Raw genomic sequence first — 20,606 nt, 5'->3', positions numbered from 1 at the left:
GGGCTGAAATGAGTTTTCTCCACAGGATGTCCGGGCTCTCCGTTAGAGATAGGGTGAGAAGCTCGGTCATCCGGGAGAGACTCGGAGTAGAGTCGCTACTCCTCCACGTTGAGAGGAGCCAGATGAGGTGGCTCGGGCACCTTATCAGGATGCCTCCTGGACGCCTCCCTGGGGAGGTATTCCGGGCATGTCCTACCGGTAGGAGACCCCGGGGACGACCCAGGACGCGCTGGAGAGACTATGTCTCTCAGATGGCCTGGGAACGCCTTGGAATCCACCGGGATGAGCTTGATGAAGTGGCTGGGGAGAGGGAAGTCTGGGAGTCCCTCCTAAAGCTGCTGCAACCACGACCTGACCCCGGATAAGCGGAGGAAGATAGATTGAAGATGGATGGATTTTTCTTGTCTCTCATTCATTCATATGGATATTTCTATTTCTTCTACCCCCACCACCACCACTACCACTGCTTCTCTGATCTCCACTTTACAGGACTGTCTCAGAAAATTAGAATATTGTGATGGAGGTCTTCATTTTCTGAAATGCAATTAAAAAATACATGTCATGCATTCTGAACTCATTACTAATCAACTGAAATATTCCAAGCCTTTTATTGTTTTACTATTGTTGATTATGCCAATTTTCACTTTTCACATTTACTTTGATACAGCAAAATGCAGGTCGCATTGGCAAATTCGTGCTACCACATAAAAAGCTGTCAATAACTTTTAATTAAAGCCATGTTTCCATGGAGCGCAATCTTGGTTTTCAGGGGCGATTGTGTCTATAAATTGCAATACTTCGAAACCAACATTGGCTTACGGCCATACTACCCTGAGAATGCCCGATCATTGGAAGCTAAACAGGGTCGGGCCTGGTTAGTAATTGGATAGGAGACCGCCTGGGAATACCAGGTGCTGTAAGCTTTTTTTTTTTCTTCTTCCACTTCAATCATTAAAGCAAATTTTTACAACACAATTTTTACAACGTATGGTATTCGGAAACTGCAACCCGAGTTTTACCTCCGAGTTTGAAACTATAACCCGAGTTTCAAACCAATGTTGTGTGGTGTCATCCATAGCATTGTAGTTTACGTCTTTAACCGCTAGAGAGCAGACTATGTACAGTGAATAAAGAGGCTGGCTCCATGCGAACTCAAAGCAGCAGTCTTTATTTGTAAAAGAACCCAAAACGGCACATTGCGCTTCCATGTAGGGTTTTTCCACTTTTCATGACATTTACTTTGATACAGCAAAATGCAGGTCGCAATGGCGAAATCGTGCTACCACATAAAAGGCTGTCAGTAACTTTTCATTAAAGCCATGTTTCCATGTAACGCCGGCTCTCCAGGGGCGACTGTGTCTATAAATTGCAATATTTCGATTACAAGAATGGCTTACGGCCATACTACCCTGAGAACGCCTGCTCTCGTCCGTTTTCGGAGGCTCAGCAGGGTCAGGCCTGGTTAGTATTTGGATGGGAGACCGCCTGGGAATACCAGGTGCTGTAAGCTCTCTTTTTTTTTTTTTCTTCCACTTCAATCGTTAAAGCAAATTTTTACGACACAATTTTTAAAACGTATGGTATTCGGAAACTGCAAGCCGAGTTTTACCTCCAACATTGAAACTATAACCCGAGTTTCAAACCTATGTTGTGTGGTGTCATCCATAGCATTGTAGTTCACGTCTTTAACCGCTAGAGAGCAGACTATGTACAGTGAATAAAGAGGATGGCTCCCTGTGTACTCAAAGCAGCAGTCTTCATTTTTAAAAGAACCCAAAACAGCACATTGCGCTTCCATATAGGGTTTTTCCACTTTTCATGACATTTACTTTGATACAGCAAGATGCAGGTCACAAAAAGCTGTCAGTAACTTTTCATTAAAGCCATGTTTCCATGAAACGCCATCTTTCCAGGGGCGATTGTGTCTATAAATTGCAATATTTCGAGAACAAGAATGGCTTACGGCCATACTACCCTGAGAACGCACGATCTCGTCCGATCTTCGAAGCTAAGCTGGGTCGGGCCTGGTTTGTACTTGGATGGGAGACCGCCTGGGAATACCAAAGTCAAAGTCAAAGTCAGCTTTATTGTCAATTTCTCCACATGCCAAAGACACACAAAGAAACCGAAATTTCGTTCCCCGCTATCCCACGGTGACAAGACACGGCCCACAATAGACAATCAAGTAACAAGTAAACAACAGCGTGCTGAATAAATAATGAATGAATAACACAACAAATAACTAAATAAGAGGAGCAAGTGAGCGTACAGCAGACATTCCAGAAAATAACGCAACAGTGCCACACGCTACGCAGAAGGGGGTAGCGAGTTCAGGGTCCTAACAGCCTGGAGAAAGAAGCTGTTGGCGAGTCTGGTGATGCGGGATGCTGAGATGTTTACACTAGAGGACAAAGGCTTTCTACTCAGCCTACTCATCCCCCCACTCTGTTTCTCTTAATAAATATCCTCTTGCAGGAAGGAGGGTTCAGACCTCCATTCGAACATCGCTGCACGCACAGCGACGAATGGACTCTCCACCTGCAGGTGTCTAAAAGGACTTACTTGTCTCCCGTGTGGTTCTTGCAAGATAAGTTGGAGTGACCAAATCTCTAACATTTTGGTGCCGAAACCCGGGATCCCTCATACCCGCTATCTGGCTGACGAAGGAGGACGTGCTGCATTGTCGACAAGCCAGCGTCCATTAAGAGGACCTGGAGGAGAAAGTCCTGGGAAGAGAATTCTTCGCTGGGCCAGCATCTTAGGTCTGCCTTCGTCTGACAGAGGTGGATTGACGGGACCCAGCAGTGCAACGAACCAGGGGACAAGTAAGTTAAAGGCCTGAAGTTGTGTGATTGTGTTGTTGTTTGTGAAACGCGTAAAAAGGTTGAAGTGCACAGGAAAAAGTAAGTTTTGTGGAAGGAGGGGGTGTTGTAGAGTCCCCCTCTGGATGAGGTGTCTCTTTTGGAGCAGTGGTTCTCAAACTGTTTTAAAATCTCAGTACCTCCGTGGATCATTACTTGACGACCACTGTTCTAAAGAGTACAACTTCGCGTTGGCAGGGCTGGGGACAAGGACTGTTGTCTTTAGTTCCCAGGGAAGGTGGGGGGTGTTGTAGAGTCCCCTCACTGGATGAAGCAGCTCCTTTTTTTAAAAGGAGGACTTCGCGTTGGCAGGGATAACTTGTGTGATTGAGTGTGTGACTGGTAGGATAAATTGACTAAATAGCAGTTCTAGCATTGATCCACGGCATTAATACAGGCTAGTAATTTGTTGAAAGGTCAATTTAAACCTTTGAGGATCCTCAAAGAAAAAAAATTTGAAAAAAAAAAAATTGTAAAACCTTAAACTACTAAAATTAAGATGGGAAATAAGAACGGTAAATCTCTTGCTCTGCTCTTCTTTGAGATGAGAGGTTCATGGCAAGTAGATTTCTTAATTGTATGCAATACATGCCGAAGTGAAGGAATATGTATGGAATACAAGGAAATTTGAAATGTGGAAGAAATGGTAGAAGTGCTAGAGTGTGGTTGAAATCTTCACAAAGAGATGAGAACGAATTCAAGAGACAAAAGCTAGAAAGATGAAAACTGATGAGGTCACAAGTGTTTGTCAGACCAGGAGACAATAAGGCCCCTGTGAGCAGGTGCAAGGCCGCAGCTCAAGCCGCGGCTCAAGCGAGGGGCAAGAGGAGTTTAATAATAATAATAATAATAATATTTTTGAGGTGGCAAATTACAAATGACTAGAGATCAAATTGTGTTACACTAAAGTTAAAATATGTAAATCAAGTGGTAAAAAAATACGACTTGCTTCTGGAAGATATATAAATAAAATTAGAATGTGCTGTCCTCGTGTGCATGGGAGGGACCAGCTCATGATCAACCACAGGAAATGGCCAGCCTGTGACGAATCATTGTTGCTGAGACCTACCTTCCGCGCGCGAGAGCTGTGCATGTGTGTGCGTATGTGTTAAAGTTAAAGTTAAAGTCCCAAATTGATGAAGATTGGCTAAACTTTTAGTATAAAGAAATTTGCTAGACTGTTGTCTATTCAATTTACACCGCAGAACAGAAACAATTTTGACAAAAATAAAAATGAGAGGAAAAGAGAGAAATCTGTTTGCGAGCAGGAACTAATCCACACTAGTGCATGTTAAGTGTCGAGCCCACATGAGACATTCGAAGAAGAAAAAAAAAATATATATCGACAGAACATGCTATTGGGAATTGGAAAACGCTAAATTGTGAATTTAAGATTTTACTACATAAATGCTACATTTAATAGGAATAATTGATTGGTTGTGTTATAAGATTATACAAAATTCTAAATGCAAGCTAAATCTGAGAAATTGAGTTCTTCAAATTTAAAAACAAAGAAAAAATTCAGATTAATTTATCAGTTGTTTGTTTTAGTTAAGTTTTTTGAATTGGTGGATTGTTCTACCAGGAAACTTGAGTTGAAAATGATATATGAATGTTGTGTGGTGAGCTTGGATGAATTGGGACCAATGTGATAGGAAGACTCCTTTTTGGAGACTGTGTGAGATGCATATGATGAGCATTGATGAATGATTGCCTGAATGAAAGGTTGAATGGTTGAAGTCGTTGGCGACTACTATGGAAAATTGTTAGAGCGACTTTGATGAAAGAGTGATTTTGAGCAGGTTGAATGTTAGAAAGAAACACGTAGCTTTTGGATTGATAATTAACTGGAAAAAAAACTGGAGAACCAGTAACACATGCAGAAGATGTGTGAACTGGGGAATTGAGAAGCGTTTTGGAAAGAAAGTCAAATTAAATGATGATGGAATCGTATGTAGTAAAGAACGCATTTTCCCAAAAAGTTTGTCAAGGTGTGAGGCATGGGCGTTGCCAAGCCTCAAAAGGAGGGAGTGAGTAGGACAGATAGTGGAAGATGGTAATAATACAACACTTTATGACAATGAATTTTCGAATACATTTGGTGTTATACTGTGGTAAATTTTTTGTTCTGGTGTAGATAGGTTAGCAACACAAGAGATTTAGAGGTTCAAAAAAAAGACAGTTAAAAGAAAACATTTTTGATTTGGACAATTGCAGGCTAACAGGAACATGAGAACGATAAGAACTACGAGGTGGGATCCAATTTCATTGGGGAGATTGAGAATTCACAGCACCATACTCTAAGTCACATTTTTGAGCAAGCATGACAATAATATGTGGGAGGTCAAGACATACAGAGCAGGGCTTGATGTGGAAAGCAGACCTCGATGAGTTGATTTTCAATAATGATACTGAAGATGACATACTGTCCGATTAAATTGGAACTATAGATAAAATGTAGCTCAAAAATAGGATGAGTTGCAGGATTTACGATATAAAAACGAGACCGCTGTTATTAGAAGAATTTGAAGTTTGGTAAACAAACGTTACCAGCAAATTGATGGAAGCAGCTACATTTGGAGATAGTCTTACAAGTTTGACGTCCCAGCCTGTCATTCTCAGTGTCAGGGTCCCTGAAACCCAATCCGAGACTTCGCCTGCAGCCATGAACAACTACAAAATGGTGCCTGGCTCTGAAGCACCTTTGACCTTTGGCGAAGGACAAGAAAAGACGGCTGTTGTGCTTGGAGGGGGACAAGTACACTCCGGAGGACAGACAACATCCTCGGGGATGGAAAAGACAGTGAAAAGCGGAGGAACTCACAATGATGAAAATTTACTCATTTGAACAATGGACTCATTCAAGAGTAATGGATGGGGTCGCTCTGAAGCAACAACAAAAGAACACCAACTTGAGAGGGTGAAGTGCGGCAAAAAGATATGGACTTGGAGTGTCCGACAACCAAATCGCACTCCTTGCTACGGTGTTACCAAAATTTGGTGAAGCTTGGTTCAAAGTGGAAGGGAGGTTCATTGTGCACTGAGTTTGACAGAACTGAGGAGATTTGATAAATAAATAAATAAACATTTGAAAAATACGTAGGGCTACAGAGAAAATCATTATAGTCAGAGATTGAACGGATTTGGATAAAACAAATAGGCTAAAACGGTAGGAAACAAGAGCAAGATCTGATATTTTGGCTCATCAAGCTTAAGACGTAGAGGTCGAGTTATATAAATTTTAGAACAGGACATTTGGCAGTCAGGAGGAAGCTAGGTTGCTCAATGTACCGACTCAATACAATAGTAAGGTTTTTGTATCACAGTGGAGGTTGGATGGTCAGAAAGTAAGGTACGTTCAATTTTTGACATTCACACAATCATGCATAGGAGTCACAAGGCGACAGTTAACAAGACAATGACTGCAATAGGGGCCACCTACAACTGCACCGACATGAAAAAGTAGAAGTGAGAGAGCAGAGTATGGGATTATATGCTAAAACGTCTGCTATACAGTTACCAATAGGAGATTCTATCAAAAGAAGCTACATGAGAGATGGATTAGAATCACTTTGTTTGTGTGTTCTGTGTTCGTGCGTAATCTCTGTAAAATTGTGACAGTCTGTTGTCGTTCGTCTGAACTTTGTATGCCGTTTTGTGTATGCGTGCGTGCAGATGTGTGTGTGTGTGTGTGTGTGTGTGTGCGCACACCCTGTGTGGGTGCGAGCGTGTGAGGAGAAAGAAGGCATGGGTAAAACAATCTCTTTTAAACCAGGAGGCAATAAATGGGAACGCCCCTGTCATAAATAGTTTTTGGTTAAAGGGAATCATTAGGAGGTGTTCAAACTCTTCCCGCAAACACTCCTATTTGCCAGTTAAATGGGCACGACAATTGACTACGAGAGTTGCAAACAACAGATGAAGAGCAGTCCTTGGCAGATTATATGATCAGGACGCTCAAACTGTGTCAAAGACAAATTTACTGCCGCTTGATCTTTCCTCCTCACAGGTCGACAACCCCATCAATCCAGGAGACTGGGTCTACATCGAGGTCATCAAAAGAAGGAACTGGGCCAGCCACGACGGGAGGGGTGTTATGTGTGTTCGAAACTCCCCTCTTCCTCCACACTAGGTCACTTGGAGGCCAGAGCAATGAATGTCACTGAAGCGAAACGTATGGCATCCATGGGAGGAGTTGGATATCAACGCCGAGCAGTTACAATCACTGATGCCGACCCATCCCACTCTGGACTTGCAGACGGTGCCTATGATGAACACTTCTGGGCAAATCTCAATGTGACTGTTAGAGGATGAACAATACCACAAGTGGCCTACACGGAGAGACCAGCTGGAGTGAATTACACATGTTACATCCAAGGTCGCAGGACCCACAAATGCATTACGGACGACTGCTCTCCAGGAGGAAACTGGATGGGAGCTTTGGACATCACCGCTGTGTGCCAGGATGAGAGAGCCATTTTCAAGGTGTAAGGGCTCTACTACCAACATGGCTGCACCATCAGACGGGACCTACTTCATCCAGAGTTTCAGAAGCACTGCCTCACCTGCATCCTATGAGTGCACGTGCCTGTTCAGAAAGGATCGTGGTTTTGTGGTCACAAGAGTTGTCCGATGCTGCCTGCCAACTGGACACGAGTCTGTGCGCCAGTGTGTGTGACAGACCTCACCTACAGACTAGAAAATCATCAGCTGACGGGAACATGAGCACATATACAACTTCTTAGACGTGACAGATGTGATAATGATAATGAGACGTGGATTGCGTAGATGCTGTTCTGTTGAGCATGTATTACGGAAACTTGTTGATTTGACCATCAAATATGCTTCGGAAGTAATGGATACGCTGATGTACTGTTTCTTTGTTTTTCTTTTTATTTTTTATTGATAGCATTCTGGTCGCCTTAGGCAACGGGACCGTGTAAGAATTTTCCTGCCAATAACATCTGGCCAGCAGGTTTTTTGCTTACACAATAGGTTTGATCTGGGGTATTAAGGTAATGCCTCATCTTCACTGGAAAGTGTTGCTATCATTGTTTGTTGTTTTTTATTTTTCCTATTCTTCTTTCTTCATTATACATATATATGTGTTTTTTTTTTACTTGTCTTTGTTGTTTGGGGTAGCATAATCATATGATAAAACAGGAGGGAGATGTTAGGGTTTTCCAGGTTATCTTTATCATAGGATTATGTTGGAATGCAACAGGTAATAAATACCTTACCTTGTCCTCCTTATCACAAGATCGTAAAACATCCCCTGAGATGTTTACACTAGAGGACAAGGGCTTTCTACTCAGCCTACTCATCCCCCCACTCTGTTTCTCTCAATAAATATCCTCTTGCAGGAAGGAGGGTTCAGACCTCCATTCGAACATCGCTGCACGCACAGCGACGAATGGACTCTCCACCTGCAGGTGTCTAAAAGGACTTACTTGTCTCCCGTGTGGTTCTTGCAAGATAAGTTGGAGTGACCAAATCTCTAACGGGCTCCATGCGAACTCAAAGCAGCAGTCTTTATTTGTAGAAGAACCCAAAACAGCACATTGCGCTTCCATGTAGTGTTTTTCCACTTTTCATGACATTTACTTTGATACAGCAAAATGCAGGTCGCAATGGCAAATGCGTGCTACCACATAAAAAGCTGTCAGTAACTTTTCATTAAAGCCATGTTTCCATGAAACGCCGTCTTGGTTTTCAGGTGCGATTGTGTCCATAGATTGGAATATTTCGAGACCTACAATGGCTTACGGCCATACTACCCTGAGAACGAGCGATCTGCCGCCCAGCACAACCGGGAGGCCGTGTGCACGCGCCAAGTGGCCGGAAATAGCTCCCGCCGAGCGGATTGGCTGTTTATAAGCACCGCGGAGGAGATCGCGGAGCCTCAGTCGACTTCCAGCAGCTGGCGAGCTCGCGCACGCCGCCCAGCAGATCCGGGAGGCCGTGCGCACGCGCCGGGTGGCCGCAAATAGCTCCCGCCGAGCAGATCGGCTGTTTATAAGCACCGCGGAGGAGATCGCGGATCCTCATTCGACTTCCAGCGGCCGGCGCACTCGCGCACGCCGCCCGGCACATCCGGGAGGCCGTGCGCACGCGCCAAGTGGCCAAAAATAGCTCCCGCCGAGCGGATTGGCTGTTTATAAGCACCGCGGAGGAGATTGCAGAGCCTCATTCGACTTCCAGCAGCTGGCGAGCTCGCGCACGCCGCCCGGCACATCCAGGAGGCCGTGCGCACGCGCCGGGTGGCCGAAAATAGCTCCAGCCTAACGGATCGGCTCTTTATAAGCACCGCGGAGGAGATAGCGGAGCCTCATTCGACTTCCAGCGGCCAGCGCACTCGCGCACGCCGCCCGGCACCACCGGGAGGCCGTGCGCACGCGCCAAGTGGCCGGAAATAGCTCCCGCCGAGCGGATTGGCTGTTTATAAGCACTGCGGAGGAGATCGCGGAGCCTCAGTCGACTTCCAGCAGCCGGCGAGCTCGCGCACGCCGCCCGGCACACACGGGAGGCCGTGCGCATGCGCAGTGGCCGAAAATAGCTCCAGCCGAGCGGATCGGCACTGTAGAAGCACCACGGATGAGATCGCGGAGACTCATTCGACTTCCAGCAGCCGGCGAGCTCACGCACGCCGCCCGGCACAGCCGGGAGGCCGAGCGCATGCGCAGTGGCCGGAAATAGCTCCAGCCGAGCGGATCGGCTGTTTATAAGCACCGCGGAGGAGATCGCGGATTCTCATTCGACTTCCAGCGGCCAGCGCACTCGCGCACGCCGCCCGGCACCACCGGGAGGCCGTGCGCATGCGGCGTGGCCGAAAACAGCTCCGGCCGAGTGGATCGGCTTTTTATAAGCACCGCAGAGGAGATCGCAAAGCCTTATTTGACTTCCGGCGGCTGGAGCACTCGCGCACGCCGCCCAGGACCACCGGGAGGCCATGCGCACGCGCCAAGTGGCCGAAAATAGCACCAACCGAGCGGATCGGCTGTTTATAAGACCGCGGAGGAGATCGCGGAGTCTCATTCGACTTCCAGCACCCGGCGAGCTCACACGCCGCCCGGCACAGCCGGGAGGCCGTGCGAAGGCACCAGGTGGCCGAAAATAGCTCCGGCTGAGCGGATCGGCACTTTATAAGCACCGCGGATGAGATCGCGGAGCCTCATTCGACTTCCAGCGGGCCGCGCACTCACGCGCGCCACCCGGCACCACCGGGAGGCCGTACGCATGCGCAGTGGCCGGAAATAGCTCCGGCCGAGCGGATCGGCACTTTATAAGCACCGCGGATGAGATCGCGGAGCCTTATTCGACTTCTAGCGGGCCGCGCACTCACGCGCGCCACCCGGCACGACCGGGAGGCCGTACGCATGCGCAGTGGCCGGAAATAGCTCCGGCCGAGCGGATCGGCACTTTATAAGCACCGCGGATGAGATCGCGGAGCCTTATTCGACTTCCAGCGGGCTGCGCGCGCACGACGAGCGGCGCCGGTGACCGTCCAGCTCCACCCGCTACCTTGCACGGCCCGCTTCTCCCCCCGCGCGAACTTCTAAACGCTCGGGGAGACGTTCGAAAGCCGCCGGTGCCGCTGTAGCGGGGAACTGCCTTCCTCCAGCGGACACGGCGAGTAAATACACCACCTCTCGCACTTAGCGCACACTCGCATTGCTGTGCGTCCGATGACACTTTAAGCGGGTAAACGGCGGGAGTAACTATGACTCTCTTAAGGTAGGCTCACTTGAAATTTTTTTAACGGTTAGTGGAGGCGACCGGGAGCACCGGGAGCCCGTGCGCACGCGCAGAGTGGCCGAATAATGCTCCTGCGGCCCCGGGTGATTACTGAGAGGCTCCCCGGTGCGCGTCACGGAGCTCCAATGATCTTCCGCGGTACTTCCATCAGCCGGCACACTCACGCACGCCGCCCGGGACCACCGGGAGGCCGTGCACACGCGCCGGGTGGCCGGAAATAGCTCAAAGCCGAGCGGATCGGCACTTTATAAGCACCGCGGGGGAGATCGCGGAGCTTCATTCGACTTACATTAGCCGGCGAGCTCGCGCACGCCGAACGGCGCAGACAGGAGGCCGTGCGCATGCGCAGTGGCCGAAAATAGCTCCAGCCGAGCGGATCGGCACTTTATAAGCACAACGGAGGAGATCGCGGGGCCTCATTCGACTTCCAGCAGCCAGCGAGCTCGCGCACGCCGCCCGGCACATCCGGGAGGCCGTGCGCACGCGCCAAGTGGCCGAAAATAGCTCCGGCCGAGCGGATCGGCTGTTTATAAGCACCGCCGAGGAGATCGCGGAGACTCATTCGACTTCCAGCGACCGGCAAACCCACGCACGGTGCCCGGCACATCCTGGAGGTCGTGGGCACGCGCCAAGTGGCCGAAAATAGCTCCGGCCGAGCGGATCGGCTGTTTATAAGCACCGCGGAGGAGATTGCGGAGCCTCATTCGACTTCCAGCGGCCGGCGCACTCGTGCACGCCGCCCGGCACATCCGGGAGGCCGTGCGCACGCGCCAAGTGGCCGGAAATAGCTCCCGCCGAGTGGATCGGCTGTTTATAAGCACTGCGGAGGAGATCGCGGAGCCTCATTCGACTTCCAGCAGCCGGCGAACTCGCACACGCCGCCCGGCACATCCGGGAGGCCGTGCGCACGCGCCAAGTGGCCGAAAATAGCTCCGGCCGAGCGGATCGGCACTGTAGAAGCACCCTGGAGGAGATTGCGGAGCCTCATTTGACTTCCAGCGGCCAGCACACTCGCGCATGCAGCCGGGCACCACCGGGAGGCGCACGCACCAAGTGGCCGAAAATAGCACCAGCCGAGCGGTTCAGTTGTTTATAAGCACCGCGGAGGAGATCGCGGAGCCTCATTCGACTTCCAGCAGCCGGCGAGCTCACGCACGCCGCCCGGCACAGCCGGGAGGCCGTGCGCAAGCGCCTGGTGGCTGAAAATAGCTCCGGCCGAGCGGATTGGCACTTTATAAGCACCGCGGATGAGAGCCTTATTTGATTTCCAGCGGCCGGCGCACACGACGAGCGGCGCCGGTGACGGTCCAGCTCCATCCGGTACCTCGCACGGCCTGCTTCCCCCCCTGCGCGGACTTCCAAGCGCTCGGGGAGACGTTTCGGAACCCGCCGGTGCCGCTGGAGCGGGGAGTTGCCTCCCTCTGGCGGACACGGCGAGAAATTACACCGCCGGCCAAACGCTGGGAGTAACTATGACTCTCTTAAGGTAGGCACACTCGACATCTTTTTCACGGTTCGTGGAGGACCCAGCCGGTTCTCGGGGGTGCTTTCCTCCTAACTCTTGACGCCCGAGGAGGCTTCCAGCACCCCGGCTAAGCGTTTTCCACGTCCCGCTGAGCTTCCACAGCACTTCCAGTCGGTTCTCCTTTCCTCATCACTTTTTAAGCCGGCCGAGGCTTCCAGCACCCCGGCTAAGCGTTTTCCACGGCCCGCTGATCTTCCAGAGGACCCCCGGCCGGTCCTCAGGGTGCTTTCCTCCTAACTCTTGACGCCCGAGGAGGCTTCCAGCACCCCGGCTAAGCGTTTTCCACGGCCCGCTGAGCTTCCAGAGGATCCCCGGCCGGTCCTCAGGGTGCTTTCCTCCTAACTCTTGACGCCCGAGGAGGCTTCCAGCACCCCGGCTAAGGGTTTTCCACGGCCCGCCGAGCTTCCACAGCACTTCCAGCCGGTTCTCCGGGTGCTTTCCTCCTAACTCTTGACGCCCGAGGAGGCTTCCAGCACCCCGGCTAAGTGTTTTCCACGGCCCGCTGAACTTCCAGAGGACCCCCGGCCGGTCCTCAGGGTGCTTTCCTCCTCACCTTTTAAGCCGGCCGAGGCTTCCAGCACCCCGGCTAAGCGTTTTCCACGGCCCGCTGAGCTTCCACAGCACTCCCAGCTGGTTCTCCGGGTGCTTCTCTCCCAACTTTTTAAGCCGGCCGAGGCTTCCAGCACCTCGGCTGAGCGTTTTCCACGGCCCGCCGAGCTTCCACTGCACACCCAGCTGGTTCTCCGGGTGCTTCCCTCCCAGCTTTTCAAGCCGGCTGAGGCTTCCAGCACCTCGGCTGAGCGTTTTCCACGGCCCGCCGAGCTTCCACAGCACTCCCAGCTGGTTCTCCGGGTGCTTCCCTCCCAATTTTTTAAGCCGGCCGAGGCTTCCAGCACCTCGGCTGAGCGTTTTCCACGGCCCGCTGAACTTCCAGAGGAGCCCTAGCCGGTTCTCCGGGTGCTTTCCTCCTCACCTTTTAAGCCGGCCAAGGCTTCCAGCACCTCGGATAAACGTTTTCCGCGGCCCGCTGAGCTTCCAGAGGACCCCCGGCCGGTCCTCAGGGTGGTCTCCTCCTCACTTTCTAAGCCGCCCGAGGCTTCCAGCACCCCGGCTAAGCGTTTTCCACGTCCCGCTGATCTTCCCGGAACTTGTAACGGGGAAATACCTCTCTCTGGCGGACACGGCGAGAAATTACACCACCTCTCGCACTTAGCGCACACTCGCATTGCTCCGCGTTCGATGGCACTTTAAGCGGACGAACGGCGGGAGTAACTATCACTCTCTTAAGGTAGGCTCGTTCGACATTTTTATTGAACGGTTCGTGGATAAATATATTATATATAGTACATATTATAACATTTATAGCCAAATAATATAATATTATCATTTGTTTATAATCATTATATTCATAATATTTATGTAGGATGTTAATATTTATATATTTATTATGTATATCATGTTATAATTATACGACATTTGCTATATGATCATGATATGATCATATCGGCGGAAGTCGGCCTGGGCTCCGGGGGAAGAGGCCGACTTTTCGCCACTGCGGCCGACCGGGGAACTGGCCGAGGCGGACACATCGCGGCGCAAGAGCCGTTGGCACTTAGACAAATTTTTGCAAAAGTTGGTCCGGGCTCCAGGGGAAGAGGCCGAATTTTCGCCACTCGTGGCCGACCGGGGAGCCAGCAAAGGAGAATAAGCTTTCTAGGGAGCCCCACCGGCTGGTCCGCGGGCCAAACGGGGTCCCGTTAGCTACCGGTAGCGGACGCCGACCCACGCCCGGATAGAACCAACGAGAGGCGAATACGCTCCCTAACGAGCCCCGCCGGCCGGTACGCGGCGGGAAATGGGCCCTCTGGCGGAGACGCCGTTGTAAATGAATGGGGTTTGGCACTTAGTGCATTTTCGCCAAAGCTGACCCGCGCTCCGGGGGAAGAGGCCGAATTTTCGCTATTTGTGGCCGACCGGGGAACCAGCGGAGGCGGATAGGCTTTCACGGAGGCCCCGCTAGCTGGTCCGCGGGCCAAACATGGTCCCGTAAAGTACCGACAGCGGACGCCGACCCACGCCCGGCAAGAACCACCGAGAGGCGGATACGTTTTCACGGAGTCCCCGCTAGCTGGTCCGCGGGCCAAACGCGGTCCCGTAAAGTACCGATAGCGGACGCCGACCCACGCCCGGCAAGAATCACCAAGAGGTATATACGCTTTCATGGAGGCCCTGCCAGCTGGTCGGCGGGCCAAACGTGGTCCCGTAAAGTACCGATAGAGGACGCCGGCCCACGCCCGGCAGGAACAACCGAGAGGCGGATGAGCTTTCATGGAAGCCCCGCCAGCTGGTCCGCGGGCCAAACGTGGTCCCGTAAAGTACCGATAGAGGACGCCGACCCACGCCGGGTCAGAGCCACCGAGAGGTGGATGAGCTTTCATGGAAGCCCCGCCAGCTGGTCCGCGGGCCAAACGTGGTCCCGTAACGTACCGATAGAGGACCCCGACCCACGCCGGGTCAGAGCCACCGAGAGGCGGATAGGCTTTCATGGAAGCCTCGCCAGCAGGTCCGCGAGCCAAACGTGGTCCCGTCATCTACCGACAGCGGACGCCGACCCACGCCCAGGCAAGGACCACCGAGAGGCGGATACACTCTCTGACAAGCCCCGCCGGCCGGTCCACGGTGGGAACGGCACCCTCTGGCGGACACGCCGTTGTAAATGAATGGGCTTTGGCACTTAGTGCATTTTTCGCCCAGCGGCACTCACAGGCTGCCGGGCGGCCGCTTCCATGGCCCGGCTCTACTCTACGGAGGCGCTTGCCACCTCCGGTGGCGGCCGTGTGATCTCGCCGGATGCCCGAGGACCTTCCACGAGGCCCGGCCGCAGCTTTTACGCACGCCCGGTCCTATTTTCTGGTGGAAGTGGGAGGCCGGCGCTCGGCTGCTTGCTGCCCGAGGACCTTCCACGAGGCCCGGCCGCAGCTTTTACGCACGCCCGGTCATATTTTCTGGTGGAAGTGGGAGGCCGGCGCTCGGCTGCTTGCTGCCCGAGGACCTTCCACGAGGCCCGGCTGCAGCTTTTACGCACGCCCGGTCCTATTTTCTAGTGGAAGTGGGAGGCCGGCGCTCGGCAGCTCGCTGCCCGAGGACCTTCCACGAGGCCCGGCAGCAGCTTTTACGCACGCCCGCTCCTATTTTCTGGTGGAAGTGGGAGGCCGGCGCTTGGCAGCTCGCTGCCCGAGGACATTCCACGAGGCCCGGTTGCAGCTTTTACGCACGCCTGCTCCTATTCTCCGGCTCCGGCTTCGCCCACACCGCGAGATGGAAGTCAGACGGTGGTCCACGGCGCACACCGCGAACGGCTGGTGGCTGTTGGCTGGTGGGGGTCGGCTGGTGGCGGTCGGGGGGTGGCAGTCGGGGGGTGGCGCTTGGGGATGGTGCTTGGGGACCGGCGGCGCGGAAGGCGCACACCGCGAACGGCTGGTGGCGATCGGCTGGTGGCTGTCGGGGGGTGGCGGTCAGGGGGTGGCGCTTGGGGATGGTGGCCGTCGCCTTTTGGCAGTCGCCTTGTGGCGGTCGGCTGGTGGCGGTCGGGGGGGTGGCGGTCGGGGGTGGCACTTGGGGATGGTGGCGGTCGCCTTGTGGCGGTCGCCTTGTGGCAATCGGCTGGTGGCGGTCGGGGGTGGCGGTCGGGGTTAGCCATTGGGGATGGTGGCGGTCGCCTTGTGGCGGTTGCCTTGTGGCGGTCGCCTTGTGGCGGTCGGGGGGTGGCGGTCGGGGGGTGACACTTGGGGATGGTGGCGGTCGCCTTGTGGCGGTCGGGGAGTGGTGGTCGGGGGTGGCGCTGGGGGATGGTGGCGGTCGCCTTGTGGCGATCGGCTGGTGGCGGTCGGGGGGTGGCGGTCGGGGGGTGGCGCTTGGGGATGGTGGCAGTCGCCTTTTGGCAGTCGCCTTGTGGCGGTCGGCTGGTGGCGGTCGGGGGGTAGCGTTCGGGGGTGGCGCTTGGGGATGGTGGCGGTCGCCTTGTGGCGGTCGCCTTGTGGCGGTCAGGGGGTGGTGGTCGGGGGTGGTGCTTGGGGATGGTGGCGGTCGCCTTGTGGCGGTCGCCTTGTGGCGGTCGCCTTATGGCGGTCGGGGTTGGCGCTTGGGGATGGTGGCGGTCGCCCGGTGGCGGTCGCCTTGTAGCGGTCGGGGGTGGCGCTTGGAGATGGTGGCTGTAGCCTTGTGGCGGTCGGGGGTGGCGCTTTGGGACCGGCGTCCGGCGGAAAGTGCGTGTTGCGCGGCCCGGAGAAAGTTTAAGCCAAGGGCCCGCTGCTGGAGAAAAATTTAGGTACCAGGGGTGGATTTTTTTTGTCACCGCAGGAGGGGGACGTTGCCTCCGTCGGTGTCCGGCGGAGAGTGCGTTTTGCGCGGCCCGGAGAAAGTTTAGGCCCGGGGCCCGCCGCTGGAGAATTTTTTAGGTACCAGGAGTGGATTTTTTTTGTCACCGCAGGAGGGGGACGTTGACTCCGTCGGTGTCCGGCACCGGTGTTTGCCGCTCGGCCAAGAGAAAGCTTAGACCCCCAGCCCGCCGCTGGAGGAATTTTTAGGTACCAGGAGTTGATGTACTTACTTCCACAGCACCCACGCGCTCCTGGCTGGTGTCCGAGGATGCTGCCTCATCCCCGGACGGGCCTCTTACGCACGCCCGCTGTCATTCTCTGGAGACTAAGTTAAACAAAGGGGAGGCTGCCTCCTCCCGCCTGCCGCCCGAGGATGCTGCCTCATCCCCGGACGGGCCTCTTACGCACGCCCGCTGTCATCTTCCAATGACTACGTGCCACTCGGACGAGGCTAAGTTCCACTTAGGGGAGGCTGCCTCCTCCTGCCTGCCGCCCGAGGATGCTGCCTCATCCCCGGACGGGCCTTTTACGCACACCCGCTGTCATCCTCCAATGACTAAGTGCCACTCGGACGAGGCTAAGTTCCACTTAGGGGAGGCTGCCTCCTCCCACCTACCGCCCGAGGATGCTGCCTCATCCCCGGACGGGCCTTTTACGCACGCCCGCTGTCATCCTCCAATGACTAAGTGCCACTCGGACGAGGCTAAGCTCCACTTAGGGGAGGCTGCCTTCTCCCGCCCGCCACCCGAGGATGCTGCCTCATCCCCGGACGAGCCTCTTACGCACGCCCGCTGTCATCCTCCGATGACCAAGTTCCACTCGGACGAGGCTAAGTTCCACTTAGGGGAGGCCGCCTCCTCCCGCCCTCCGACCGAGGATGCTGCCTCATCCCCGGACGGGCCTCTCACGCACGCCCGCTGTCATCCTCCAATGACTAAGTTCCACTCGAACGAGGCTAAATTCCACCCGTGGCGGCCGCCGCCGCCCCGTCCGCCCGCCGGCCTCCCTCGTGACAGCACACACCCTAAAATTTTCTAAGTGCCATCCCGCCCCTGGTACCCGCCGCCTCCTCCGGGAGGGGGGGGATGCTGACCGGCCCCCGGAGGTGACACCGGCCGACAAAAGGTTGGATGGAAGGCTGACTCTCAATAGATCGCAGCGAGGTGGCTGCTCTGTCACTTACGAGACCCTGACCCAGAATCAGGTCGTATGCAAGTCATTTAGCACCGGGCTCTTCTCAAACATGCTAATCGTTTACCGGGAAGTGGGATGCCCCAAAGTCATACTGGAGCACCCCGGGCCAGTATCGTACGGCTCTGCGCACCGGGGCGTTAGACACCCGCCGGCTATCGCTGAACCAACCGAAGTGCTGCGGCGCTAGTGGTATCGCCGCGTCTAGGCGGGATTCTGACTTAGAGGCGTTCAGTCATAATCCCGCAGATGGTAACTTCGCACCATTGGCTCCTCAGCCAAGCACACACACCAAATGTCTGATCCTGCGGTTCCCCTCGTACTGAGCAGGATTGCTATTGCGACGACACATTATCAGTAGGGTAAAACTAACCTGTCTCACGACGGTCTTAACCCAGCTCACGTTCCCTATTAGTGGGTGAACAATCCAACGCTTGGTGAATTCTGCTTCACAATGATAGGAAGAGCCGACATCGAAGGATCAAAAAGCGACGTCGCTATAAACGCTTGGCCGCCACAAGTCAGTTATCCCTGTGGTAACTTTTCTGAAGCCTCCTGCTTAAAACCCAAAAAGCCAGAAGGATCGTGAAGCCCCGCTTTCACGGTCCGTACTCATACTGAAAATAGAGATCAAGCGAGCTTTTGCCCTTCTGCTCCACGGAAGGTTTCTGTCCTTGCCTTAGGACACCTGCGTTACTGTTTGACAGGTCAAACCAGTCAAACTCCCCACCTGCCACTGTCCACGGAGCGGGTCGCGCCCCAGGCCAAGGGGGAAGAGGCGCCGCCGCCCCCGCGAAGGGGCGACGCCGGTGACCCGCACCCCCGCTTGCCTTATGTCATGCGTTTGGAACCAGAATCTAGAGCGCCCCGCGCGGGGTCGTTCGCTTTCCCGCCTCACCGCGTAAGTGAGGAAACGATAAGAGTAGTGGTATTTCACCTGCGGCCTCGACCGCGGAGGGTTAAGGTCCGTTTTTTGGTGGTGCGGTCTCCCACTTATTCTACACCCCTCATGTCTCTTCACAGTGCCAGACTAGAGTCAAGCTCAACAGGGTCTTCTTTCCCCGCTGATTCTGCCAAGCCCGTTCCCTTGGCTGTGGTTTCGCTAGATGGTTGGTAGGGACAGTGGGAATCTCGTTCATCCATTCATGCGCGTCACTAATTAGATGACGAGGCATTTGGCTACACCGGCTGATCCGACACCGCGACACCGGTACGCTTTTCGAGTTTTATACTTGCTCGTCAAGAACGGCCATCTAACTGCGCTGTTGCATGATTTGCGGACGATCAGCCATCTTCACAGAAACGAAGTGTGAGCATATTTCCCGCAATATAATCATAACAAGACCCCACGGCCCCACTGAATACCAACCGCCGACTAGCCGTTCCCGCTCCCGGTTAGGTAGCGCACCCAGCACGCTGAGGCGGACCCCCGTTACACGGTTCAGGACCCATCAACCAATTGCTACCCGCAGACAGTCATCCTGACACCCGGACACTCCCTCACGGCGCGGCCTTCCATCCCCCCTCTGCGCTCCCCTCACTTGCCCAGGCCAGATAAAAAGCCACCAGCTCATCACAAGCACGGCAACGTTCTCCGGCATAATAGAACAGCGAAGAGATTACGTCCACCGGGGGGAACCCCATGATCGCTCCCCTCATTTAGCCCCGTCACCATATCGGCAACACCCATGCTGCCACCGCCTCAGGACGATCCGGGCCAAAGAGATGGATAACGTCCGGGGACTCCACTAACTCAGGAAACCAACTGAGTGCTCAGGCGCACCAACCTTACTGGGAGTCAAGACCGACAGACCCATTCCCAACACTGATACAGTGAGCGCAGCGAATGATGACCCCCCAGACCGCGGACTAGCCTGAGCGCACCACCCGCGTACCGCCATCCACCCCCTCCCTTACACCTGCACTCACGGTCGCCGATTCGCACCCGATTCTGTCCAGTGATCCCCCCTCAAGAGTAGGAACACGTCCCTCCGCCAGACGGATCATCTGGGTCAGCACATAGGCACGAGCCGGCGTGGCGATTCGGCGGTCGCCCCGCAAGATACAAGTGTTAGCGTTCGACCGCATGGGCGAGAGAACCCAAACTGTCATGTGAGCCGAGCACAGGTGCCACCACGACCCACCCTGTCGAGCAGTCCACACTCAGACGACAAATCGCCCGATTCCATGTCAAACACAGTTTAGTTCCCAAGACATGCAGGATAAGATCATAAGAACCGAGCCTCGGGAACAGTCTTGGAGCTGATAAGCGCAGCCGCCGCAGTGCCGCTTAACCCCTCGACAGCGGGTACGCACCCGTCATGGCACCCGGCCCCAGGGGCCAGCCAGCAACAACAACGACCGGGCTTCGAACCCCTCGAAGGTCTACCAAGTGACTCCACGTATCATTCATGTTGCAAACAGCCTCGCAGTTGCTTCCTCGACGAACCCAGCCCGATCCTGCCTGGGCCCGTCACTGAGCGTTCTACTAGCCAAGATCGACACCATGCAGCCCCGCGGCCCGACATGGCATCCGAAGCAGGAGACTCGGTCAGTTCAGGCCTCTGACCTACTTCCTCAACTAGCGCAGCAGCGGTCCAAAAATTCATACGCTGCCTGCTGTATCGTCACACACGGACCTCCCATGCCCCCTCACTCGTTACCCAAGCATGCTCTACCCTCAACGAGCATCTTCACCGTGCACCTCCAACCCACAAGCGGTCCACTCCGCACAAAATTGGCCGGGGAGCACTGATTACCACGCTCTCCCAACGAGCTGTGGCCCATAGACGACGCCCGCCGCCCCTCCTCTTATTACGAGAGGACGGACGCCATGTTCCACAGAGGAGTTGTCAGAGGCTTCGCCAGCCTGTATCCACCCGCTCCTACGGCCAG

The 20,606-nt window shown here is 54.2% G+C and overlaps 3 pseudogenes; 2 read left to right on the top strand and 1 right to left on the bottom strand.

Moving 5' to 3' along the window:
• The first annotated feature begins 813 nt into the window (after nt 1-813).
• Nucleotides 814-923, top strand: LOC148383166 (5S ribosomal RNA; annotated as a pseudogene).
• A 468-nt stretch (nt 924-1,391) lies between these two features.
• Nucleotides 1,392-1,510, top strand: LOC148383165 (5S ribosomal RNA; annotated as a pseudogene).
• Nucleotides 1,511-17,640: 16,130 nt separating this feature from the next.
• On the bottom strand, nt 17,641-18,784 carry LOC148383164 (28S ribosomal RNA; annotated as a pseudogene).
• Between the last annotated feature and the right edge of the window lie 1,822 nt (nt 18,785-20,606).

The sequence above is a fragment of the Syngnathus floridae genome, chromosome 17 (assembly GCF_059516105.1).
Source record: "Syngnathus floridae isolate MCC-2025c chromosome 17, RoL_Sflo_1.0, whole genome shotgun sequence".
NCBI classification, from domain to species: domain Eukaryota; kingdom Metazoa; phylum Chordata; class Actinopteri; order Syngnathiformes; family Syngnathidae; genus Syngnathus; species Syngnathus floridae.
This window is presented reverse-complemented; position numbering and strand designations above follow the sequence as displayed.